The sequence below is a fragment of the Hypanus sabinus genome, chromosome 8, assembly GCF_030144855.1.
Source record: "Hypanus sabinus isolate sHypSab1 chromosome 8, sHypSab1.hap1, whole genome shotgun sequence".
Classification (NCBI taxonomy): Eukaryota; Metazoa; Chordata; class Chondrichthyes; order Myliobatiformes; family Dasyatidae; genus Hypanus; species Hypanus sabinus.
The window spans coordinates 82566478-82593615 of record NC_082713.1 but is presented as its reverse complement, the minus strand read 5'-3'; the positions used below and the strand labels follow the sequence as shown (position 1 = coordinate 82593615).

At 51.6% G+C, this 27138-nt stretch overlaps 1 protein-coding gene across 1 annotated transcript in view; it reads right to left on the bottom strand.

The window, feature by feature from the left end:
* Window positions 1-27138, bottom strand: part of LOC132398276 (uncharacterized) — a 1154100-nt gene that overhangs the window by 939535 nt on the left and 187427 nt on the right. The window lies entirely within an intron of this gene.

The following is a 27138-nucleotide window of genomic DNA, read 5'->3' as shown; positions in this document are numbered from 1 at the left end:
CTGACTCTGTTAGGAGTGATCACTGACCCTCTGCCTCTGTTAGGAGTGATCACTGACCCTCTAGCCCTGTTAGTTGTGATCACTGACCCTCTTGCCCTGTTGGGAGTAATCTCAACCCTCTGACTCTGTTAGGAGTGATCACTGACCCTCTGCCTCTGTTAGGAGTGATCACTGAACCTCTAGCGCTGTTAGGAGTGATCACTGACCCTCTAGCCCTGTTAGTTGTGATCGCTGACCCTCTAGCCCTGTTAGTTGTGATCACTGACCCTCTAGCCCTGCTAGGAGGGATCACTGGACCTCTAGCCCTGTTAGTTGTTATCACTGACCCTCTAGCCCTGTTAGGAGTGATCACTGAACCTCTAGCTCTGTTAGTTGTGATCACTGACGCTCTAGCCCTGTTAGTTGTGATCACTGACCCTCTAGCCCTGTTGTGATCACTGACCCTCTAGCCCTGTTACGAGTGATCACTGAACCTCTAGCCCTGTTAGTTGTGATCACTGACGCTCTAGCCCTGTTGGGAGTGATCTCAACCCTCTGTCTCTGTTAGGAGTGATCGCTGACCCTCTAGCCCTGCTGGGAGTGATCTCAACCCTCTGTCTCTGTTAGGAGTGATCACTGACCCTCTGCCTCTGTTAGGAGTGATCACTGACCCTCTGCCTCCGTTAGGAGTGATCACTGAACCTCTAGCCCTGTTAGTTGTGATCACTGACCCTCTAGCCCTGCGAGGAGTGATCACTGACCCTCTGTCTCAGTTGGGAGTGATCACTGACCCTCCAGCCCCATTGGGTGAGATCGCTGACCCTCTAGCCCTGTTAAGAGTGCTTGCTGACCCTCTAGCCCTGTTAGTTGTGATCACTGACCCTCTTGCCCTGTTGGGAGTAATCACAACCCTCTGACTCTGTTAGGAGTGATCACTGACCCTCTGCCTCTGTTAGGAGTGATCACTGACCCTCTAGCCCTGTTAGTTGTGATCACTGACCCTCTTGCCCTGTTGGGAGTAATCTCAACCCTCTGACTCTGTTAGGAGTGATCACTGACCCTCTGCCTCTGTTAGGAGTGATCACTGAACCTCTAGCGCTGTTAGGAGTGATCACTGACCCTCTAGCCCTGTTAGTTGTGATCGCTGACCCTCTAGCCCTGTTAGTTGTGATCACTGAACCTCTAGCGCTGTTAGGAGTGATCACTGACCCTTTAGCCCTGTTAGTTGTGATCGCTGACCCTCTAGCCCTGTTAGTTGTGATCGCTGACCCTCTAGCCCTGTTAGGAGTGATCACTGCCCCTCTAGCCCTGTTAGGAGTGATCACTGACCCTCTGTCTCTGTTACGAGTGATCACTGACCCTCTAGCCCTGTTAGTTGTGATCACTGACCCTCTAGCCCTGTTAGGAGTGATCACTGACCCTCTAGCCCTGTTAGTTGTGATCACTGACCCTCTAGCCCTGTTAGGAGTGATCACTGAACCTCTAGCCCTGTTAGTTGTGATCCCTGATGCTCTTGCCCTGTTAGGAGTGATCACTGAACCTCTAGCCCTGTTAGTTGTGATCGCTGACCCTCTAGCCCTGTTGGGTGTGATCTCAACCCTCTGTCTCTGTTAGGAGTGATTGCTGACCCTCTAGCCCTGTTGGGAGTGATCTCAACCCTCTGTCTCTGTTAGGAGTGATCACTGACCCTACAGCCCTGTTGGGTGTGATCTTAAACCTATGTCTCTGTTCGGAGTGAACGCTGACCCTCTAGCCCTGTTGGGAGTGATCTCAACACTCTGTCTCTGTTAGGAGTGATCACAGACCCTCTGCCTCTGTTAGGAGTGATCACTGACCCTCTGTTAGAAGTGATCACTGACTCTCTGTCTCTGTTATGAGTGATCACTGAACCTCTAAACCTGTTAGTTGTGATCACTGACCCTCTACCCCTGCTAGGAGTGATCACTGACCCTCTAGCCCTGCTAGGAGTGATCACTGACCCTCTAGCACTGTTAGGAGTTATCACTGACCCTCTAGCCCTGTTAGTTGTGAGCACTGACGCTCTAGCACTGTTATGTGTGAGCACTGACCCTCTAGCCCTGCTAGGAGTGATCACTGACCCTCTAGCCCTGCTAGGAGTGATCACTGACCCTCTAGCACTGTTAGGAGTTATCACTGACCCTCTAGCCCTGTTAGGAGTGATCACTGACCCTCTAGCCCTGCTAGGAGTGATCATTGACCCTCTAGCACTGTTAGGTGTGATCACTGACCCTCTAGCACTGTTAGGTGTGATCACTGACCCTCTAGCCCTGCTAGGAGTGATCACTGACCCTCTAGCCCTGCTAGGTGTGATCACTGACCCTCTAGCACTGTTAGGAGTTATCACTGACCCTCTAGCCCTGTTAGGAGTGATCACTGACCCTCTAGCCCTGCTAGGAGTGATCATTGACCCTCTAGCACTGTTAGGTGTGATCACTGACCCTCTAGCACTGTTAGGTGTGATCACTGATCCTCTAGCCCTGTTAGGAGTGATCACTGACCCTCCAGCCCTGTTGGGTGTGATCTTAAACCTATGTCTCTGTTCGGAGTGAACGCTGACCCTCTAGCCCTGTTGGGAGTGATCTCAACCCTCTGTCTCTGTTAGGAGTGATCACAGACCCTCTGCCTCTGTTAGGAGTGATCACTGAACCTCTGTTAGAAGTGATCACTGACCCTCTAGCCCTGTTAGGAGTGATCACTGACTCTCTGTCTCTGTTATGAGTGATCACTGAACCTCTAAACCTGTTAGTTGTGATCACTGACCCTTTAGACTTGTTAGGAGTGATCACTGACCCTCTGTCTCAGTTGGGAGTGATCACTGACTCTCTTGCCCCATAGGGTGAGATTGCTGACCCTCTAGCCCTGTTAAGTGTGCTTGCTGACCCTCTAGCCCTGTTAAGAGTGCTTGCTGACCCTCTAGCCCTGTTAGGAGCGATTGATGACCCACTAGCCCTGTTAGGAGTGATCACTGACCCTCTGAATCTGTTACGTGTGATCACTGATCCTCTAGCCCTGCTAGGAGTGATCACTGATCCTCTAGCCCTGTTAGTTGTGACCACTGACGCTCTAGCCCTGTTAGGAGTGACCACTGACCCTCTAGCCTTGTTAGTTGTGATCACTGACCCTCTAGCCCTGTTATGAGTGATCACTGAACCTCTAGCCCTGTTAGTTGTGATCACTGACGCTCTAGCCCTGTTATGAGTGATCACTGACCATCAAGCCCTGTTAGTTTTGATCACTGAACCTCTAGCCCTGCTAGTTGTGATCACTGACCCTCTAGCCCTGTTGGGAGTGATCTCAACCCTCTGTCTCTGTTAGAAGTGATCACTGACCCTCTAGCCCTGTTAGGAGTGATCACTGACCCTCTAGCCCTGTTAGGTGTGATCACTGACCCTCTAGCCCTGTTAGGAGTGATCACTGACCCTCTAGCCCTGTTAGGTGTGATCCCTGACCCTCTAGCCCTGTTAGGAGTGATCACTGACCCTCTAGCCCTGTTAGGAGTGATCACTGACCCTCTAGCCCTGTTAGGAGTGATCACTGACCCTCTAGCACTGTTCGGTGTGATCACTGATCCTCTAGCCTTGTTAGGAGTGATCACTGATGCTCTAGCCCTGTTAGGAGTGATCACAGACCCTCTAGCCCTGTTAGGAGTGATCACTGACCCTCTAGCCCTGTTAGTTGTGATCGCTGACCCTCTAGCCCTGTTAGGAGTGATCACTGACCCTCTAGCCCTGTTAGTTGTGATCACTGACCCTCTAGCCCTGTTAGGAGTGATCACTGAACCTCTAGCCCTGTTAGTTGTGAGCACTGACGCTCTAGCCCTGTTATGTGTGAGCACTGACCCTCTAGCCCTGTTAGTTGTGATCGCTGACGCTCTAGCCCTGTTAGTTGTGATCACTGACCCTACTAGCCCTGTTAGTTGTGATCGCTGACCCTCTAGCCCTGCTAGGAGTGATCACTGGACCTCTAGCCCTGTTAGTTGTGATCGCTGACGCTCTAGCCCTGTTAGTTGTGATCACTGACCCTACTAGCCCTGTTAGTTGTGATCGCTGACCCTCTAGCCCTGCTAGGAGTGATCACTGGACCTCTAGCCCTGCTAGTTGTGATCACTGACCCTCTAGCCCTGTTGGGAGTGATCTCAACCCTCTGTCTCTGTTAGAAGTGATCACTGACCCTCTAGCCCTGTTAGGAGTGATCACTGACCCTCTAGCCCTGTTAGGTGTGATCACTGACCCTCTAGCCCTGTTAGGAGTGATCACTGACCCTCTAGCCCTGTTAGGTGTGATCCCTGACCCTCTAGCCCTGTTAGGAGTGATCACTGACCCTCTAGCCCTGTTAGGAGTGATCACTGACCCTCTAGCCCTGTTAGGAGTGATCACTGACCCTCTAGCACTGTTCGGTGTGATCACTGATCCTCTAGCCTTGTTAGGAGTGATCACTGATGCTCTAGCCCTGTTAGGAGTGATCACAGACCCTCTAGCCCTGTTAGGAGTGATCACTGACCCTCTAGCCCTGTTAGTTGTGATCGCTGACCCTCTAGCCCTGTTAGGAGTGATCACTGACCCTCTAGCCCTGTTAGTTGTGATCACTGACCCTCTAGCCCTGTTAGGAGTGATCACTGAACCTCTAGCCCTGTTAGTTGTGAGCACTGACGCTCTAGCCCTGTTATGTGTGAGCACTGACCCTCTAGCCCTGTTAGTTGTGATCGCTGACGCTCTAGCCCTGTTAGTTGTGATCACTGACCCTACTAGCCCTGTTAGTTGTGATCGCTGACCCTCTAGCCCTGCTAGGAGTGATCACTGGACCTCTAGCCCTGTTAGTTGTGATCACTGACGCTCTGGCCCTGTTAGTTGTGATCACTGACCCTCTAGCCCTGTTGGGAGTGATCTCAACCCTCTGTCTCTGTTAGGAGTGATCACTGACCCTCTGCCTCTGTTAGGAGTGATCACTGACCCTCTGCCTCTGTTAGGAGTGATCACTGAACCTCTAGCCCTGTTAGTTGTGATCACTGACCCTCTAGCCCTGCTAGGAGTGATCACTGACCCTCTGTCTCAGTTGGGAGTGATCACAGACCCTCTAGCCCCATTGGGTGAGATTGCTGACCCTCCAGCCCTGTTGGGAGTGATCTCAACCCTCTGTCTCTGTTAGGAGTGATCACTGACCCTCTGCCTCTGTTAGGAGTGATCACTGACCCTCTGCCTCTGTTAGGAGTGATCACTGAACCTCTAGCCCTGTTAGTTGTGATCACTGACCTTCTAGCCCTGTTAGTTGTGATCACTGACCCTCTAGCCCTGTTAGGAGTGATCACTGGACCTCCAGCCTTGTTCGTTGTGATCACTGACCCTCTAGCCCTGTTAGTTGTGATCGCTGACCCTCTAGCCCTGTTAGTTGTGATCACTGAACCTCTAGCCCTGTTAGTTGTGATCACTGACCCTCTAGCCCTGCTAGGAGGGATCACTGGACCTCTAGCCCTGTTAGTTGTTATCACTGACCCTCTAGCCCTGTTAGGAGTGATCACTGAACCTCTAGCTCTGTTAGTTGTGATCACTGACGCTCTAGCCCTGTTAGTTGTGATCACTGACCCTCTAGCCCTGTTGTGATCACTGACCCTCTAGCCCTGTTACGAGTGATCACTGAACCTCTAGCCCTGTTAGTTGTGATCACTGACGCTCTAGCCCTGTTAGGAGTGATTACTGACCCTCTAGCTCTGTTAGTTGTGATCACTGACCCTCTAGCCCTGTTGGGAGTGATCTCAACCCTCTGTCTCTGTTAGGAGTGATCGCTGACCCTCTAGCCCTGCTGGGAGTGATCTCAACCCTCTGTCTCTGTTAGGAGTGATCACTGACCCTCTGCCTCTGTTAGGAGTGATCACTGACCCTCTGCCTCCGTTAGGAGTGATCACTGAACCTCTAGCCCTGTTAGTTGTGATCACTGACCCTCTAGCCCTGCGAGGAGTGATCACTGACCCTCTGTCTCAGTTGGGAGTGATCACTGACCCTCCAGCCCCATTGGGTGAGATCGCTGACCCTCTAGCCCTGTTAAGAGTGCTTGCTGACCCTCTAGCCCTGTTAGTTGTGATCACTGACCCTCTTGCCCTGTTGGGAGTAATCACAACCCTCTGACTCTGTTAGGAGTGATCACTGACCCTCTGCCTCTGTTAGGAGTGATCACTGACCCTCTAGCCCTGTTAGTTGTGATCACTGACCCTCTTGCCCTGTTGGGAGTAATCTCAACCCTCTGACTCTGTTAGGAGTGATCACTGACCCTCTGCCTCTGTTAGGAGTGATCACTGAACCTCTAGCGCTGTTAGGAGTGATCACTGACCCTCTAGCCCTGTTAGTTGTGATCGCTGACCCTCTAGCCCTGTTAGTTGTGATCACTGACCCTCTAGCCCTGCTAGGAGGGATCACTGGACCTCTAGCCCTGTTAGTTGTTATCACTGACCCTCTAGCCCTGTTAGGAGTGATCACTGAACCTCTAGCTCTGTTAGTTGTGATCACTGACGCTCTAGCCCTGTTAGTTGTGATCACTGACCCTCTAGCCCTGTTGTGATCACTGACCCTCTAGCCCTGTTACGAGTGATCACTGAACCTCTAGCCCTGTTAGTTGTGATCACTGACGCTCTAGCCCTGTTAGGAGTGATTACTGACCCTCTAGCTCTGTTAGTTGTGATCACTGACCCTCTAGCCCTGTTGGGAGTGATCTCAACCCTCTGTCTCTGTTAGGAGTGATCGCTGACCCTCTAGCCCTGCTGGGAGTGATCTCAACCCTCTGTCTCTGTTAGGAGTGATCACTGACCCTCTGCCTCTGTTAGGAGTGATCACTGACCCTCTGCCTCCGTTAGGAGTGATCACTGAACCTCTAGCCCTGTTAGTTGTGATCACTGACCCTCTAGCCCTGCGAGGAGTGATCACTGACCCTCTGTCTCAGTTGGGAGTGATCACTGACCCTCCAGCCCCATTGGGTGAGATCGCTGACCCTCTAGCCCTGTTAAGAGTGCTTGCTGACCCTCTAGCCCTGTTAGTTGTGATCACTGACCCTCTTGCCCTGTTGGGAGTAATCACAACCCTCTGACTCTGTTAGGAGTGATCACTGACCCTCTGCCTCTGTTAGGAGTGATCACTGACCCTCTAGCCCTGTTAGTTGTGATCACTGACCCTCTTGCCCTGTTGGGAGTAATCTCAACCCTCTGACTCTGTTAGGAGTGATCACTGACCCTCTGCCTCTGTTAGGAGTGATCACTGAACCTCTAGCGCTGTTAGGAGTGATCACTGACCCTCTAGCCCTGTTAGTTGTGATCGCTGACCCTCTAGCCCTGTTAGTTGTGATCACTGAACCTCTAGCGCTGTTAGGAGTGATCACTGACCCTTTAGCCCTGTTAGTTGTGATCGCTGACCCTCTAGCCCTGTTAGTTGTGATCGCTGACCCTCTAGCCCTGTTAGGAGTGATCACTGCCCCTCTAGCCCTGTTAGGAGTGATCACTGACCCTCTGTCTCTGTTACGAGTGATCACTGACCCTCTAGCCCTGTTAGTTGTGATCACTGACCCTCTAGCCCTGTTAGGAGTGATCACTGACCCTCTAGCCCTGTTAGTTGTGATCACTGACCCTCTAGCCCTGTTAGGAGTGATCACTGAACCTCTAGCCCTGTTAGTTGTGATCCCTGATGCTCTTGCCCTGTTAGGAGTGATCACTGAACCTCTAGCCCTGTTAGTTGTGATCGCTGACCCTCTAGCCCTGTTGGGTGTGATCTCAACCCTCTGTCTCTGTTAGGAGTGATTGCTGACCCTCTAGCCCTGTTGGGAGTGATCTCAACCCTCTGTCTCTGTTAGGAGTGATCACTGACCCTACAGCCCTGTTGGGTGTGATCTTAAACCTATGTCTCTGTTCGGAGTGAACGCTGACCCTCTAGCCCTGTTGGGAGTGATCTCAACACTCTGTCTCTGTTAGGAGTGATCACAGACCCTCTGCCTCTGTTAGGAGTGATCACTGACCCTCTGTTAGAAGTGATCACTGACTCTCTGTCTCTGTTATGAGTGATCACTGAACCTCTAAACCTGTTAGTTGTGATCACTGACCCTCTACCCCTGTTAGGTGTGATCACTGACACTTTAGACTTGTTAGGAGTGATTACTGACCCTCTGTCTCAGTTGGGAGTGATCACTGACTCTCTAGCCCCATAGGGTGAGATCGCTGACCCTCTAGCCCTGTTAAGAGTGCTTGCTGACACTCAAGCCCTGTTAGGAGCGATTGATGACCCACTAGCCCTGTTAGGAGTGATCACTGACCCTCTGTATCTGTTACGTGTGATCACTGAACCTCTACAACTGTTAGTTGAGATCGCTGACCCGCTAGCCCTGTTGGGAGTGATCACTGTACCTCTAGCCCTGTTAGAACTGATCACTGATCCTCTAGCCCTGCTAGGAGTGATCACTGACCCTCTAGCCCTGTTAGGAGTGATCACTGATCCTCTAGCCCTGTTAGTTGTGATCACTGACCCTCTAGCCCTGTTAGAAGTGATCACTGACCCTCTAGCCCTGTTAGGAGTGATCACTGACCCTCTAGCCCTGTTAGGTGTGATCACTGACCCTCTAGCCCTGTTAGGAGTGATCACTGACCCTCTAGCCCTGTTAGGAGTGATCCCTGACCCTCTAGCCCTGTTAGGAGTGATCACTGACCCTCTAGCCCTGTTAGGAGTGATCACTGCCCCTCTAGCCCTGTTAGGAGTGATCACTGACCCTCTGTCTCTGTTACGAGTGATCACTGACCCTCTAGCCCTGTTAGGAGTGATCACTGACCCTCTAGCCCTGTTAGGAGTGATCACTGACCCTCTAGCCCTGTTAGTTGTGATCACTGACCCTCTAGCCCTGTTGGGAGTGATCTCAACCCTCTGTCTCTGTTAGGAGTGATCACTGACCCTCTGCCTCTGTTAGGAGTGATCACTGACCCTCTGCCTCTGTTAGGAGTGATCACTGAACCTCTAGCCCTGTTAGTTGTGATCACTGACCCTCTAGCCCTGCTAGGAGTGATCACTGACCCTCTGTCTCAGTTGGGAGTGATCACTGACCCTCTAGCCCCATTGGGGGAGATTGCTGACCCTCCAGCCCTGTTGGGAGTGATCTCAACCCTCTGTCTCTGTTAGGAGTGATCACTGACCCTCTGCCTCTGTTAGGAGTGATCACTGACCCTCTGCCTCTGTTAGGAGTGATCACTGAACCTCTAGCCCTGTTAGTTGTGATCACTGACCCTCTAGCCCTGTTAGTTGTGATCACTGACCCTCTAGCCCTGTTAGGAGTGATCACTGGACCTCCAGCCTTGTTAGTTGTGATCACTGACCCTCTAGCCCTGTTAGTTGTGATCGCTGACCCTCTAGCCCTGTTAGTTGTGATCACTGAACCTCTAGCCCTGTTAGTTGTGATCACTGACCCTCTAGCCCTGCTAGGAGGGATCACTGGACCTCTAGCCCTGTTAGTTGTTATCACTGACCCTCTAGCCCTGTTAGGAGTGATCACTGAACCTCTAGCTCTGTTAGTTGTGATCACTGACGCTCTAGCCCTGTTAGTTGTGATCACTGACCCTCTAGCCCTGTTGTGATCACTGACCCTCTAGCCCTGTTACGAGTGATCACTGAACCTCTAGCCCTGTTAGTTGTGATCACTGACGCTCTAGCCCTGTTAGGAGTGATTACTGACCCTCTAGCTCTGTTAGTTGTGATCACTGACCCTCTAGCCCTGTTGGGAGTGATCTCAACCCTCTGTCTCTGTTAGGAGTGATCGCTGACCCTCTAGCCCTGTTGGGAGTGATCTCAACCCTCTGTCTCTGTTAGGAGTGATCACTGACCCTCTGCCTCTGTTAGGAGTGATCACTGACCCTCTGCCTCCGTTAGGAGTGATCACTGAACCTCTAGCCCTGTTAGTTGTGATTACTGACCCTCTAGCCCTGCGAGGAGTGATCACTGACCCTCTGTCTCAGTTGGGAGTGATCACTGACCCTCCAGCCCCATTGGGTGAGATCGCTGACCCTCTAGCCCTGTTAAGAGTGCTTGCTGACCCTCTAGCCCTGTTAGTTGTGATCACTGACCCTCTTGCCCTGTTGGGAGTAATCACAACACTCTGACTCTGTTAGGAGTGATCACTGACCCTCTGCCTCTGTTAGGAGTGATCACTGACCCTCTAGCCCTGTTAGTTGTGATCACTGACCCTCTTGCCCTGTTGGGAGTAATCTCAACCCTCTGACTCTGTTAGGAGTGATCACTGACCCTCTGCCTCTGTTAGGAGTGATCACTGAACCTCTAGCGCTGTTAGGAGTGATCACTGACCCTCTAGCCCTGTTAGTTGTGATCGCTGACCCTCTAGCCCTGTTAGTTGTGATCACTGAACCTCTAGCGCTGTTAGGAGTGATCACTGACCCTTTAGCCCTGTTAGTTGTGATCGCTGACCCTCTAGCCCTGTTAGTTGTGATCGCTGACCCTCTAGCCCTGTTAGGAGTGATCACTGCCCCTCTAGCCCTGTTAGGAGTGATCACTGACCCTCTGTCTCTGTTACGAGTGATCACTGACCCTCTAGCCCTGTTAGTTGTGATCACTGACCCTCTAGCCCTGTTAGGAGTGATCACTGACCCTCTAGCCCTGTTAGTTGTGATCACTGACCCTCTAGCCCTGTTAGGAGTGATCACTGAACCTCTAGCCCTGTTAGTTGTGATCCCTGATGCTCTTGCCCTGTTAGGAGTGATCACTGAACCTCTAGCCCTGTTAGTTGTGATCGCTGACCCTCTAGCCCTGTTGGGTGTGATCTCAACCCTCTGTCTCTGTTTGGAGTGATTGCTGACCCTCTAGCCCTGTTGGGAGTGATCTCAACCCTCTGTCTCTGTCAGGAGAGATCACTGACCCTCCAGCCCTGTTGGGTGTGATCTTAAACCTATGTCTCTGTTCGGAGTGAACGCTGACCCTCTAGCCCTGTTGGGAGTGATCTCAACACTCTGTCTCTGTTAGGAGTGATCACAGACCCTCTGCCTCTGTTAGGAGTGATCACTGACCCTCTGTTAGAAGTGATCACTGACTCTCTGTCTCTGTTATGAGTGATCACTGAACCTCTAAACCTGTTAGTTGTGATCACTGACCCTCTACCCCTGTTAGGTGTGATCACTGACACTTTAGACTTGTTAGGAGTGATTACTGACCCTCTGTCTCAGTTGGGAGTGATCACTGACTCTCTAGCCCCATAGGGTGAGATCGCTGACCCTCTAGCCCTGTTAAGAGTGCTTGCTGACACTCAAGCCCTGTTAGGAGTGATTGATGACCCACTAGCCCTGTTAGGAGTGATCACTGACCCTCTGTATCTGTTACGTGTGATCACTGAACCTCTACAACTGTTAGTTGAGATCGCTGACCCGCTAGCCCTGTTGGGAGTGATCACTGTACCTCTAGCCCTGTTAGAACTGATCACTGATCCTCTAGCCCTGCTAGGAGTGATCACTGACCCTCTAGCCCTGTTAGGAGTGATCACTGATCCTCTAGCCCTGTTAGTTGTGATCACTGACGCTCTAGCCCTGTTAGGAGTGATCACTGACCCTCTAGCCTTGTTAGTTGTGATCACTGACCATCAAGCCCTGCTAGTTGTGATCACTGACCCTCTAGCCCTGCTAGGTGTGATCACTGAACCTCTAGCCCTGCTAGTTGTGATCACTGACACTCTAGCCCTGTTGGGAGTGATCTCAACCCTCTGTCTCTGTTAGGAATGATCGCTGACCCTCTAGCCCTGTTGGGAGTGATCTCAACCCTCTGTCTCTGTTAGAAGTGATCACTGACCCTCTAACCCTGTTAGGAGTGATCACTGACCCTCTAGCCCTGCTAGGAGTGATCACTGACCCTCTAGCCCTGTTAGGTGTGATCACTGACCCTCTAGCCCTGTTAGGAGTGATCACTGACCCTCTAGCCCTGCTAGGAGTGATCACTGACCCTCTAGCACTGTTAGGTGTGATCACTGACCCTCTAGCCCTGCTAGGAGTGATCACTGCCCCTTTAGCCCTGCTAGGCATGATCACTGACCCTCTAGCACTGTTAGGTGTGATCACTGACCCTCTAGCCCTGCTAGGAGTGATCACTGACCCTCTAGCCCTGCTAGGAGTGATCACTGACCCTCTAGCACTGTTAGGAGTTATCACTGACCCTCTAGCCCTGTTAGGAGTGATCACTGACCCTCTAGCCCTGCTAGGAGTGATCACTGACCCTCTAGCACTGTTAGGAGTTATCACTGACCCTCTAGCCCTGTTAGGAGTGATCACTGACCCTCTAGCCCTGCTAGGAGTGATCATTGACCCTCTAGCACTGTTAGGTGTGATCACTGACCCTCTAGCACTGTTAGGTGTGATCACTGATCCTCTAGCCCTGTTTGGAGTGATCACTGACCCTCTAGCCCTGTTAGTTGTGAGCACTGACGCTCTAGCACTGTTATGTGTGAGCACTGACCCTCTAGAACTGTTAGTTGTGATCGCTGACCCTCTAGCCCTGTTAGGTGTGATCACTGAACCTCTAGCCCTGTTAGGAGTGATCTCTAACCCATTAGTCCTGTTAGGTGTGATCACTGACCCTCTAGCCCTGTTAGTTGTGATCCCTGACGCTCTCGCCCTGTTAGTTGTGATCACTGACGCTCTAGCCCTGTTAGGAGTGATCACTGACCCTCTAGCCCTGCTAGGTGTGATCACTGGACCTCTAGCCCTGTTAGGAGTGATCACTGACCCTCTAGCCCTGCTAGGTGTGGACCTCTAGCCTTGTTAGTTGTGATCACTGACCCTCTAGCCCTGCTAGGTGTGATCACTGGACCTCTAGCCCTGTTAGTTGTGATCACTGACCCTCTAGCCCTGCTAGGTGTGATCACTGGACCTCTAGCCCTGTTAGTTGTGACCACTGACCCTCTAGCCCTGTTAGGAGTGATCACTGAACCTCTAGCCCTGTTAGTTGTGATCACTGACCCTCTACCCCTGTTAGGTGTGATCACTGACACTTTAGACTTGTTAGGAGTGATTACTGACCCTCTGTCTCAGTTGGGAGTGATCACTGACTCTCTAGCCCCATAGGGTGAGATCGCTGACCCTCTAGCCCTGTTAAGAGTGCTTGCTGACACTCAAGCCCTGTTAGGAGCGATTGATGACCCACTAGCCCTGTTAGGAGTGATCACTGACCCTCTGTATCTGTTACGTGTGATCACTGAACCTCTACAACTGTTAGTTGAGATCGCTGACCCGCTAGCCCTGTTGGGAGTGATCACTGTACCTCTGTCTCTGTTAGAACTGATCACTGATCCTCTTGCCCTGCTAGGAGTGATCACTGATCCTCTAGCCCTGTTAGGAGTGATCACTGATCCTCTAGCCCTGTTAGTTGTGATCACTGACGCTCTAGCCCTGTTAGGAGTGATCACTGACCCTCTAGCCTTGTTAGTTGTGATCACTGACCATCAAGCCCTGCTAGTTGTGATCACTGACCCTCTAGCCCTGTTGGGAGTGATCTCAACCCTCTGTCTCTGTTAGGAATGATCGCTGACCCTCTAGCCCTGTTGGGAGTGATCTCAACCCTCTGTCTCTGTTAGAAGTGATCACTGACCCTCTAACCCTGTTAGGAGTGATCACTGACCCTCTAGCCCTGCTAGGAGTGATCACTGACCCTCTAGCCCTGTTAGGTGTGATCACTGACCCTCTAGCCCTGTTAGGAGTGATCACTGACCCTCTAGCCCTGCTAGGAGTGATCACTGACCCTCTAGCACTGTTAGGTGTGATCACTGACCCTCTAGCCCTGCTAGGAGTGATCACTGCCCCTCTAGCCCTGCTAGGAGTGATCACTGACCCTCTAGCACTGTTAGGTGTGATCACTGACCCTCTAGCCCTGCTAGGAGTGATCACTGACCCTCTAGCCCTGCTAGGAGTGATCACTGACCCTCTAGCACTGTCAGGAGTTATCACTGACCCTCTAGCCCTGTTAGGAGTGATCACTGACCCTCTAGCCCTGCTAGGAGTGATCATTGACCCTCTAGCACTGTTAGGTGTGATCACTGACCCTCTAGCACTGTTAGGTGTGATCACTGATCCTCTAGCCCTGTTTGGAGTGATCACTGACCCTCTAGCCCTGTTAGTTGTGAGCACTGACGCTCTAGCACTGTTATGTGTGAGCACTGACCCTCTAGCACTGTTAGTTGTGATCGCTGACCCTCTAGCCCTGTTAGGTGTGATCACTGAACCTCTAGCCCTGTTAGGAGTGATCTCTAACCCATTAGTCCTGTTAGGTGTGATCACTGACCCTCTAGCCCTGTTAGTTGTGATCCCTGACGCTCTCGCCCTGTTAGTTGTGATCACTGACGCTCTAGCCCTGTTAGGAGTGATCACTGACCCTCTAGCCCTGCTAGGTGTGATCACTGGACCTCTAGCCCTGTTAGGAGTGATCACTGACCCTCTAGCCCTGCTAGGTGTGATCACTGGACCTCTAGCCTTGTTAGTTGTGATCACTGACCCTCTAGCCCTGCTAGGTGTGATCACTGGACCTCTAGCCCTGTTAGTTGTGATCACTGACCCTCTAGCCCTGTTAGGAGTGATCACTGAACCTCTAGCCCTGTTAGTTGTGATCACTGAACCTCTAGCCCTGTTAGGAGTGATCACTGAACTTCTAGCCCTGTTAGTTGTGATCACTGACGCTCTAGCCCTGTTAGGAGTGATTACTGACCCTCTAGCTCTGTTAGTTGTGATCACTGACCCTCTACCCCTGTTAGTTGTGATCACTGACCCTCTAGCCCTGTTGGGAGTGATCTCAACCCTCTGTCTCTGTTAGGAGTAATCGCTGACCCTCTAGCCCTGTTGGGAGTGATCTCAACCCTCTGTCTCTGTTAGGAGTGATCACTGACCCTCTGCCTCTGTTAGGAGCGATCACTGACCCTCTGCCTCTGTTAGGAGTGATCACTGAACCTCTAGCCCTGTTAGTTGTGATCACTGACCCTCTAGCCCTGCTAGGAGTGATCACTGACCCTCTGTCTCAGTTGGGAGTGATCACTGACCCTCTAGCCCCATTGGGTGAGATCGCTGACCCTCTAGCCCTGTTAAGAGTGATCACTGACCCTCTAGCCCTGCTAGGAGTGATCACTGACCCTCTAGCCCTGCTAGGAGTGATCACTGAACCTCTAGCCCTGTTAGTTGTGATCACTGAACCTCTAGCGCTGTTAGGAGTGATCACTGACCCTTTAGCCCTGTTAGGAGTGGTCACTGACCCTCTAGCCTTGTTAGTTGTGATCACTGACCCTCTAGCCCTGCTAGGTGTGATCACTGGACCTCTAGCCCTGTTAGTTGTGATCACTGACCCTCTAGCCCTGTTAGTTGTGATCGCTGACCCTCTAGCCCTGGTAGGAGTGATCACTGTACCTCTAGCCCTGTTAGTTGTTATCACTGACCCTCTAGCCCTGTTGGGAGTGATCTCAACCCTCTGTCTCTGTTAGGAGTGATCGCTGACCCTCTAGCCCTGTTGGGAGAGATCTCAACCCTCTGTCTCTGTTAGGAGTGGTCACTGACCCTCTGCCTCTGTTAGGAGCGATCACTGACCCTCTGCCTCTGTTAGGAGTGATCACTGAACCTCTAGCCCTGTTAGTTGTGATCACTGACCCTCTAGCCCTGCTAGGAGTGATCACTGACCCTCTGTCTCAGTTGGGAGTGATCACTGACCCTCTAGCCCTGTTAAGAGAGATCACTGACCCTCTAGCCCTGCTAGGAGTGATCACTGAACCTCTAGCCCTGTTAGTTGTGATCACTGAACCTCTAGCGCTGTTAGGAGTGATCACTGACCCTTTAGCCCTGTTAGGAGTGATCACTGACCCTCTAGCCTTGTTAGTTGTGATCACTGACCCTCTAGCCCTGTTAGGAGTGATCACTGAACCTCTAGCCCTGTTAGTTGTGATCACTGACGCTCTAGCCCTGTTAGGAGTGATCACTGAACCTCTAGCCCTGTTGGGAGAGATCACTGACCCTTTGTCTCTGTTAGGAGTGAACACTGATCCTCTAGCCCTGTTAGGAGTGATCACTGACCCTCTAGCCCTGTTAGGAGTGATCACTGACCCTCTAGCCCTGTGAGGAGTGATCACTGACCCTCTAGCCCTGTTAGGAGTGATCACTGACCCTCCAGCCCTGTTGGGTGTGATCTTAAACCTATGTCTCTGTTCGGAGTGAACGCTGACCCTCTAGCCCTGTTGGGAGTGATCTCAACCCTCTGTCTCTGTTAGGAGTGATCACTGACCCTCTGTTAGAAGTGATCACTGACTCTCTGTCTCTGTTATGAGTGATCACTGAACCTCTAAACCTGTTAGTTGTGATCACTGACCCTCTACCCCTGTTAGGTGTGATCACTGACACTTTAGACTTGTTAGGAGTGATTACTGACCCTCTGTCTCAGTTGGGAGTGATCACTGACTCTCTAGCCCCATAGGGTGAGATCGCTGACTCTCTAGCCCTGTTAAGAGTGCTTGCTGACACTCTAGCGCTGTTAGGAGCGATTGATGACCCACTAGCCCTGTTAGGAGTGATCACTGACCCTCTGTATCTGTTACGTGTGATCACTGAACCGCTACAACTGTTAGTTGAGATCGCTGACCCGCTAGCCCTGTTGGGAGTGATCACTGTACCTCTAGCCCTGTTAGAACTGATCACTGATCCTCTAGCCCTGCTAGGAGTGATCACTGATCCTCTAGCCCTGTTAGTTGTGATCACTGACGCTCTAGCCCTGTTAGGAGTGATCACTGACCCTCTAGCCTTGTTAGTTGTGATCACTGACCTTCTAGCCCTGTTATGAGTGATCACTGACCATCAAGCCCTGCTAGTTGTGATCACTGACCCTCTAGCCCTGCTAGGTGTGATCACTGAACCTCTAGCCCTGCTAGTTGTGATCACTGACCCTCTAGCCCTGTTGGGAGTGATCTCAACCCTCTGTCTCTGTTAGGAATGATCGCTGACCCTCTAGCCCTGTTGGGAGTGATCTCAACCCTCTGTCTCTGTTAGAAGTGATCACTGACCCTCTCGCCCTGTTAGGAGTGATCACTGAACCTCTAGCCCTGTTAGGAGTGATCACTGACCCTCTAGCCCTGCTAGGAGTGATCGCTGACCCTCTAGCCCTGTTGGGAGTGATCTCAACCCTCTGTCTCTGTTAGAAGTGATCACTGATCCTCTAGCCCTGCTAGGAGTGATCACTGACCCTCTAGCCATGCTAGGTGTGATCACTGACCCTCTAGCACTGTTAGGTGTGATCACTGACCCTCTAGCCCTGTTAGGAGTGATCACTGACCCTCTAGCCCTGCTAGGAGTGATCACTGACCCTCTAGCACTGTTAGGTGTGATCACTGACCCTCTAGCCCTGCTAGGAGTGATCACTGACCCTCTAGCCCTGCTAGGAGTGATCACTGACCCTCTAGCACTGTTAGGTGTGATCACTGACCCTCTAGCCCTGCTAGGAGTGATCACTGACCCTCTAGCCCTGCTAGGAGTGATCACTGACCCTCTAGCACTGTTAGGAGTTATCACTGACCCTCTAGCCCTGTTAGGAGTGATCACTGACCCTCTAGCCCTGCTAGGAGTGATCATTGACCCTCTAGCACTGTTAGGTGTGATCACTGACCCTCTAGCACTGTTAGGTGTGATCACTGATCCTCTAGCCCTGTTAGGAGTGATCACTGACCCTCCAGCCCTGTTGGGTGTGATCTTAAACCTATGTCTCTGTTCGGAGTGAACGCTGACCCTCAAGCCCTGTTGGGAGTGATCTCAACCCTCTGTCTCTGTTAGGAGTGATCACAGACCCTCTGCCTCTGTTAGGAGTGATCACTGACCCTCTGTTAGAAGTGATCACTGACTCTCTGTCTCTGTTATGAGTGATCACTGAACCTCTAAACCTGTTAGTTGTGATCACTGATCCTCTACCCCTGTTAGGTGTGATCACTGACACTTTAGACTTGTTAGGAGTGATTACTGACCCTCTGTATCAGTTGGGAGTGATCACTGACTCTCTAGCCGCATAGGGTGAGATCGCTGACCCTCTAACCCTGTTAAGAGTGCTTGCTGACACTCTAGCCCTGTTAGGAGCGATTGATGACCCACTAGCCCTGTTAGGAGTGATCACTGACCCTCTGTATCTGTTACGTGTGATCACTGAACCTCTACAACTGTTAGTTGAGATCGCTGACCCGCTAGCCCTGTTGGGAGTGATCACTGTACCTCTAGCCCTGTTAGAACTGATCACTGATCCTCTAGCCCTGCTAGGAGTGATCACTGATCCTCTAGCCCTGTTAGTTGTGATCACTGACGCTCTAGCCCTGTTAGGAGTGATCACTGACCCTCTAGCCTTGTTAGTTGTGATCACTGACCCTCTAGCCCTGTTATGAGTGATCACTGACCATCAAGCCCTGCTAGTTGTGATCACTGACCCTCTAGCCCTGCTAGGTGTGATCACTGAACCTCTAGCCCTGCTAGTTGTGATCACTGACCCTCTAGCCCTGTTGGGAGTGATCTCAACCCTCTGTCTCTGTTAGGAATGATCGCTGACCCTCTAGCCCTGTTGGGAGTGATCTCAACCCTCTGTCTCTGTTAGAAGTGATCACTGACCCTCTCGCCCTGTTAGGAGTGATCACTGAACCTCTAGCCCTGTTAGGAGTGATCACTGACCCTCTAGCCCTGCTAGGAGTGATCGCTGACCCTCTAGCCCTGTTGGGTGTGATCTCAACCCTCTGTCTCTGTTAGAAGTGATCACTGATCCTCTAGCCCTGCTAGGAGTGATCACTGACCCTCTAGCCCTGCTAGGAGTGATCACTGACCCTCTAGCACTGTTAGGTGTGATCACTGACCCTCTAGCCCTGTTAGGAGTGATCACTGACCCTCTAGCCCTGCTAGGAGTGATCACTGACCCTCTAGCACTGTTAGGTGTGATCACTGACCCTCTAGCCCTGCTAGGAGTGATCACTGACCCTCTAGCCCTGCTAGGAGTGATCACTGACCCTCTAGCACTGTTAGGTGTGATCACTGACCCTCTAGCCCTGCTAGGAGTGATCACTGACCCTCTAGCCCTGCTAGGAGTGATCACTGACCCTCTAGCACTGTTAGGAGTTATCACTGACCCTCTAGCCCTGTTAGGACTGATCACTGACCCTCTAGCCCTGCTAGGAGTGATCATTGACCCTCTAGCACTGTTAGGTGTGATCACTGACCCTCTAGCACTGTTAGGTGTGATCACTGATCCTCTAGCCCTGTTAGGAGTGATCACTGACCCTCCAGCCCTGTTGGGTGTGATCTTAAACCTATGTCTCTGTTCGGAGTGAACGCTGACCCTCTAGCCCTGTTGGGAGTGATCTCAACCCTCTGTCTCTGTTAGGAGTGATCACAGACCCTCTGCCTCTGTTAGGAGTGATCACTGACCCTCTGTGAGAAGTGATCACTGACTCTCTGTCTCTGTTATGAGTGATCACTGAACCTCTAAACCTGTTAGTTGTGATCACTGACCCTCTACCCCTGTTAGGTGTGATCACTGACACTTTAGACTTGTTAGGAGTGATTACTGACCCTCTGTCTCAGTTGGGAGTGATCACTGACTCTCTAGCCCCATAGGGTGAGATCGCTGACCCTCTAGCCCTGTTAAGAGTGCTTGCTGACACTCTAGCCCTGTTAGGAGCGATTGATGACCCACTAGCCCTGTTAGGAATGATCACTGACCCTCTGTATCTGTTACGTGTGATCACTGAACCTCTACAACTGTTAGTTGAGATCGCTGACCCGCTAGCCCTGTTGGGAGTGATCACTGTACCTCTAGCCCTGTTAGAACTGATCACTGATCCTCTAGCCCTGCTAGGAGTGATCACTGATCCTCTAGCCCTGTTAGTTGTGATCACTGACGCTCTAGCCCTGTTAGGAGTGATCACTGACCCTCTAGCCTTGTTAGTTGTGATCACTGACCCTCTAGCCCTGTTAGGAGTGATCACTGACCATCAAGCCCTGCTAGTTGTGATCACTGACCCTCTAGCCCTGCTAGGTGTGATCACTGAACCTCTAGCCCTGCTAGTTGTGATCACTGACCCTCTAGCCCTGTTGGGAGTGATCTCAACCCTCTGTCTCTGTTAGGAATGATCGCTGATCCTCTAGCCCTGTTGGGAGTGATCTCAACCCTCTGTCTCTGTTAGAAGTGATCACTGACCCTCTCGCCCTGTTAGGAGTGATCACTGAACCTCTAGCCCTGTTAGGTGTGATCACTGACACTCTAGCCCTGTTAGGATTGATCACTGACCCTCTAGCCCTGCTAGGTGTGATCACTGACCCTCTAGCACTGTTAGGTGTGATCACTGACCCTCTAGCCCTGCTAGGAGTGATCACTGACCCTCTAGCCCTGCTAGGAGTGATCACTGACCCTCTAGCACTGTTAGGTGTGATCACTGACCCTCTAGCCCTGCTAGGAGTGATCACTGACCCTCTAGCCCTGCTAGGAGTGATCACTGACCCTCTAGCACTGTTAGGAGTTATCACTGACCCTCTAGCCCTGTTAGGAGTGATCACTGACCCTCTAGCCCTGCTAGGAGTGATCATTGACCCTCTAGCACTGTTAGGTGTGATCACTGACCCTCTAGCACTGTTAGGTGTGATCACTGATCCTCTAGCCCTGTTAGGAGTGATCACTGACCCTCCAGCCCTGTTGGGTGTGATCTTAAACCTATGTCTCTGTTCGGAGTGAACGCTGACCCTCTAGCCCTGTTGGGAGTGATCTCAACCCTCTGTCTCTGTTAGGAGTGATCACAGACCCTCTGCCTCTGTTAGGAGTGATCACTGACCCTCTGTTAGAAGTGATCACTGACTCTCTGTCTCTGTTATGAGTGATCACTGAACCTCTAAACCTGTTAGTTGTGATCACTGACCCTCTACCCCTGTTAGGTGTGATCACTGACACTTTAGACTTGTTAGGAGTGATTACTGACCCTCTGTCTCAGTTGGGAGTGATCACTGACTCTCTAGCCCCATAGGGTGAGATCGCTGACCCTCTAGCCCTGTTAAGAGTGCTTGCTGACACTCTAGCCCTGTTAGGAGCGATTGATGACCCACTAGCCCTGTTAGGAGTGATCACTGACCCTCTGTATCTGTTACGTGTGATCACTGAACCTCTACAACTGTTAGTTGAGATCGCTGACCCGCTAGCCCTGTTGGGAGTGATCACTGTACCTCTAGCCCTGTTAGAACTGATCACTGATCCTCTAGCCCTGCTAGGAGTGATCACTGATCCTCTAGCCCTGTTAGTTGTGATCACTGACGCTCTAGCCCTGTTAGGAGTGATCACTGACCCTCTAGCCTTGTTAGTTGTGATCACTGACCCTCTAGCCCTGTTATGAGTGATCACTGACCATCAAGCCCTGCTAGTTGTGATCACTGACCCTCTAGCCCTGCTAGGTGTGATCACTGAACCTCTAGCCCTGCTAGTTGTGATCACTGACCCTCTAGCCCTGTTGGGAGTGATCTCAACCCTCTGTCTCTGTTAGGAATGATCGCTGACCCTCTAGCCCTGTTGGGAGTGATCTCAACCCTCTGTCTCTGTTAGAAGTGATCACTGACCCTCTCGCCCTGTTAGGAGTGATCACTGAACCTCTAGCCCTGTTAGGAGTGATCACTGACCCTCTAGACCTGCTAGGAGTGATCGCTGACCCTCTAGCCCTGTTGGGAGTGATCTCAACCCTCTGTCTCTGTTAGAAGTGATCACTGATCCTCTAGCCCTGCTAGGAGTGATCACTGACCCTCTAGCCCTGCTAGGAGTGATCACTGACCCTCTAGCACTGTTAGGTGTGATCACTGACCCTCTAGCCCTGTTAGGAGTGATCACTGACCCTCTAGCCCTGCTAGGAGTGATCACTGACCCTCTAGCCCTGTTAGTTGTGAGCACTGACGCTCTAGCACTGTTATGTGTGAGCACTGACCCTCTAGCCCTGCTAGGAGTGATCACTGACCCTCTAGCCCTGCTAGGAGTGATCACTGACCCTCTAGCACTGTTAGGAGTTATCACTGACCCTCTAGCCCTGTTAGGAGTGATCACTGACCCTCTAGCCCTGCTAGGTGTGATTACTGACCCTCTAGCACTGTTAGGAGTTATCACTGACCCTCTAGCCCTGTTAGGAGTGATCACTGACCCTCTAGCCCTGCTAGGAGTGATCATTGACCCTCTAGCACTGTTAGGTGTGATCACTGACCCTCTAGCACTGTTAGGTGTGATCACTGATCCTCTAGCCCTGTTAGGAGTGATCACTGACCCTCCAGCCCTGTTGGGTGTGATCTTAAACCTATGTCTCTGTTCGGAGTGAACGCTGACCCTCTAGCCCTGTTGGGAGTGATCTCAACCCTCTGTCTCTGTTAGGAGTGATCACAGACCCTCTGCCTCTGTTAGGAGTGATCACTGACCCTCTGTTAGAAGTGATCACTGACTCTCTGTCTCTGTTATGAGTGATCACTGAACCTCTAAACCTGTTAGTTGTGATCACTGACCCTCTACCCCTGTTAGGTGTGATCACTGACACTTTAGACTTGTTAGGAGTGATTACTGACCCTCTGTCTCAGTTGGGAGTGATCACTGACTCTCTAGCCCCATAGGGTGAGATCGCTGACCCTCTAGCCCTGTTAAGAGTGCTTGCTGACACTCTAGCCCTGTTAGGAGCGATTGATGACCCACTAGCCCTGTTAGGAGTGATCACTGACCCTCTGTATCTGTTACGTGTGATCACTGAACCTCTACAACTGTTAGTTGAGATCGCTGACCCGCTAGCCCTGTTGGGAGTGATCACTGTACCTCTAGCCCTGTTAGAACTGATCACTGATCCTCTAGCCCTGCTAGGAGTGATCACTGATCCTCTAGCCCTGTTAGTTGTGATCACTGACGCTCTAGCCCTGTTAGGAGTGATCACTGACCCTCTAGCCTTGTTAGTTGTGATCACTGACCCTCTAGCCCTGTTATGAGTGATCACTGACCATCAAGCCCTGCTAGTTGTGATCACTGACCCTCTAGCCCTGCTAGGTGTGATCACTGAACCTCTAGCCCTGCTAGTTGTGATCACTGACCCTCTAGCCCTGTTGGGAGTGATCTCAACCCTCTGTCTCTGTTAGGAATGATCGCTGACCCTCTAGCCCTGTTGGGAGTGATCTCAACCCTCTGTCTCTGTTAGAAGTGATCACTGACCCTCTCGCCCTGTTAGGAGTGATCACTGAACCTCTAGCCCTGTTAGGAGTGATCACTGACCCTCTAGACCTGCTAGGAGTGATCGCTGACCCTCTAGCCCTGTTGGGAGTGATCTCAACCCTCTGTCTCTGTTAGAAGTGATCACTGATCCTCTAGCCCTGCTAGGAGTGATCACTGACCCTCTAGCCCTGCTAGGAGTGATCACTGACCCTCTAGCACTGTTAGGTGTGATCACTGACCCTCTAGCCCTGTTAGGAGTGATCACTGACCCTCTAGCCCTGCTAGGAGTGATCACTGACCCTCTAGCACTGTTAGGTGTGATCACTGACCCTCTAGCCCTGCTAGGAGTGATCACTGACCCTCTAGCCCTGCTAGGAGTGATCACTGACCCTCTAGCACTGTTAGGTGTGATCACTGACCCTCTAGCCCTGCTAGGAGTGATCACTGACCCTCTAGCCCTGCTAGGAGTGATCACTGACCCTCTAGCACTGTTAGGAGTTATCACTGACCCTCTAGCCCTGTTAGGAGTGATCACTGACCCTCTAGCCCTGCTAGGAGTGATCATTGACCCTCTAGCACTGTTAGGTGTGATCACTGACCCTCTAGCACTGTTAGGTGTGATCACTGATCCTCTAGCCCTGTTAGGAGTGATCACTGACCCTCCAGCCCTGTTGGGTGTGATCTTAAACCTATGTCTCTGTTCGGAGTGAACGCTGACCCTCTAGCCCTGTTGGGAGTGATCTCAACCCTCTGTCTCTGTTAGGAGTGATCACAGACCCTCTGCCTCTGTTAGGAGTGATCACTGACCCTCTGTTAGAAGTGATCACTGACTCTCTGTCTCTGTTATGAGTGATCACTGAACCTCTAAACCTGTTAGTTGTGATCACTGACCCTCTACCCCTGTTAGGTGTGATCACTGACACTTTAGACTTGTTAGGAGTGATTACTGACCCTCTGTCTCAGTTGGGAGTGATCACTGACTCTCTAGCCCCATAGGGTGAGATCGCTGACCCTCTAGCCCTGTTAAGAGTGCTTGCTGACACTCTAGCCCTGTTAGGAGCGATTGATGACCCACTAGCCCTGTTAGGAGTGATCACTGACCCTCTGTATCTGTTACGTGTGATCACTGAACCTCTACAACTGTTAGTTGAGATCGCTGACCCGCTAGCCCTGTTGGGAGTGATCACTGTACCTCTAGCCCTGTTAGAACTGATCACTGATCCTCTAGCCCTGCTAGGAGTGATCACTGATCCTCTAGCCCTGTTAGTTGTGATCACTGACGCTCTAGCCCTGTTAGGAGTGATCACTGACCCTCTAGCCTTGTTAGTTGTGATCACTGACCCTCTAGCCCTGTTATGAGTGATCACTGACCATCAAGCCCTGCTAGTTGTGATCGCTGACCCTCTAGCCCTGTTGGGAGTGATCTCAACCCTCTGTCTCTGTTAGGAATGATCGCTGATCCTCTAGCCCTGTTGGGAGTGATCTCAACCCTCTGTCTCTGTTAGAAGTGATCACTGACCCTCTCGCCCTGTTAGGAGTGATCACTGAACCTCTAGCCCTGTTAGGTGTGATCACTGACCCTCTAGCCCTGTTAGGATTGATCACTGACCCTCTAGCCCTGCTAGGAGTGATCACTGACCCTCTAGCACTGTTAGGTGTGATCACTGACCCTCTAGCCCTGCTAGGAGTGATCACTGACCCTCTAGCCCTGCTAGGAGTGATCACTGACCCTCTAGCACTGTTAGGTGTGATCACTGACCCTCTAGCCCTGCTAGGAGTGATCACTGACCCTCTAGCCCTGCTAGGAGTGATCACTGACCCTCTAGCACTGTTAGGAGTTATCACTGACCCTCTAGCCCTGTTAGGAGTGATCACTGACCCTCTAGCCCTGCTAGGAGTGATCATTGACCCTCTAGCACTGTTAGGTGTGATCACTGACCCTCTAGCACTGTTAGGTGTGATCACTGATCCTCTAGCCCTGTTAGGAGTGATCACTGACCCTCCAGCCCTGTTGGGTGTGATCTTAAACCTATGTCTCTGTTCGGAGTGAACGCTGACCCTCTAGCCCTGTTGGGAGTGATCTCAACCCTCTGTCTCTGTTAGGAGTGATCACAGACCCTCTGCCTCTGTTAGGAGTGATCACTGACCCTCTGTTAGAAGTGATCACTGACTCTCTGTCTCTGTTATGAGTGATCACTGAACCTCTAAACCTGTTAGTTGTGATCACTGACCCTCTACCCCTGTTAGGTGTGATCACTGACACTTTAGACTTGTTAGGAGTGATTACTGACCCTCTGTCTCAGTTGGGAGTGATCACTGACTCTCTAGCCCCATAGGGTGAGATCGCTGACCCTCTAGCCCTGTTAAGAGTGCTTGCTGACACTCTAGCCCTGTTAGGAGCGATTGATGACCCACTAGCCCTGTTAGGAGTGATCACTGTACCTCTAGCCCTGTTAGAACTGATCACTGATCCTCTAGCCCTGCTAGGAGTGATCACTGATCCTCTAGCCCTGTTAGTTGTGATCACTGACGCTCTAGCCCTGTTAGGAGTGATCACTGACCCTCTAGCCTTGTTAGTTGTGATCACTGACCCTCTAGCCCTGTTATGAGTGATCACTGACCATCAAGCCCTGCTAGTTGTGATCACTGACCCTCTAGCCCTGTTGGGAGTGATCTCAACCCTCTGTCTCTGTTAGGAATGATCGCTGACCCTCTAGCCCTGTTGGGAGTGATCTCAACCCTCTGTCTCTGTTAGAAGTGATCACTGACCCTCTCGCCCTGTTAGGAGTGATCACTGAACCTCTAGCCCTGTTAGGAGTGATCACTGACCCTCTAGCCCTGCTAGGAGTGATCGCTGACCCTCTAGCCCTGTTGGGAGTGATCTCAACCCTCTGTCTCTGTTAGAAGTGATCACTGATCCTCTAGCCCTGCTAGGAGTGATCACTGACCCTCTAGCCCTGCTAGGAGTGATCACTGACCCTCTAGCACTGTTAGGTGTGATCACTGACCCTCTAGCCCTGTTAGGAGTGATCACTGACCCTCTAGCCCTGCTAGGAGTGATCACTGACCCTCTAGCACTGTTAGGTGTGATCACTGACCCTCTAGCCCTGCTAGGAGTGATCACTGACCCTCTAGCCCTGCTAGGAGTGATCACTGACACTCTAGCACTGTTAGGTGTGATCACTGACCCTCTAGCCCTGCTAGGAGTGATCACTGACCCTCTAGCCCTGCTAGGAGTGATCACTGACCCTCTAGCACTGTTAGGAGATATCACTGACCCTCTAGCCCTGTTAGGAGTGATCACTGACCCTCTAGCCCTGCTAGGAGTGATCATTGACCCTCTAGCACTGTTAGGTGTGATCACTGACCCTCTAGCATTGTTAGGTGTGATCACTGATCCTCTAGCCCTGTTTGGAGTGATCACTGACCCTCTAGCCCTGTTAGTTGTGAGCACTGACGCTCTAGTACTGTTATGTGTGAGCACTGACCGTCTAGCACTGTTAGTTGTGATCGCTGACCCTCTAGCCCTGTTAGGTGTGATCACTGAACCTCTAGCCCTGTTAGGAGTGATCTCTAACCCATTAGTCCTGTTAGGTGTGATCACTGACCCTCTAGCCCTGTTAGTTGTGATCCCTGACGCTCTCGCCCTGTTAGTTGTGATCACTGACGCTCTAGCCCTGTTAGTTGTGATCACTGACCCTCTAGCCCTGCTAGGTGTGATCACTGGACCTCTAGTCTTGTTAGTTGTGATCACTGACCCTCTAGCCCTGCTAGGTGTGATCACTGGACCTCTAGCCCTGTTAGTTGTGATCACTGACCCTCTAGCCCTGTTAGTTGTGATCGCTGACCCTCTAGCCCTGCTAGGAGTGATCACTGGACCTCTAGCCCTGTTAGTTGTTATCACTGACCCTCTAGCCCTGTTAGGAGTGATCACTGAACCTCT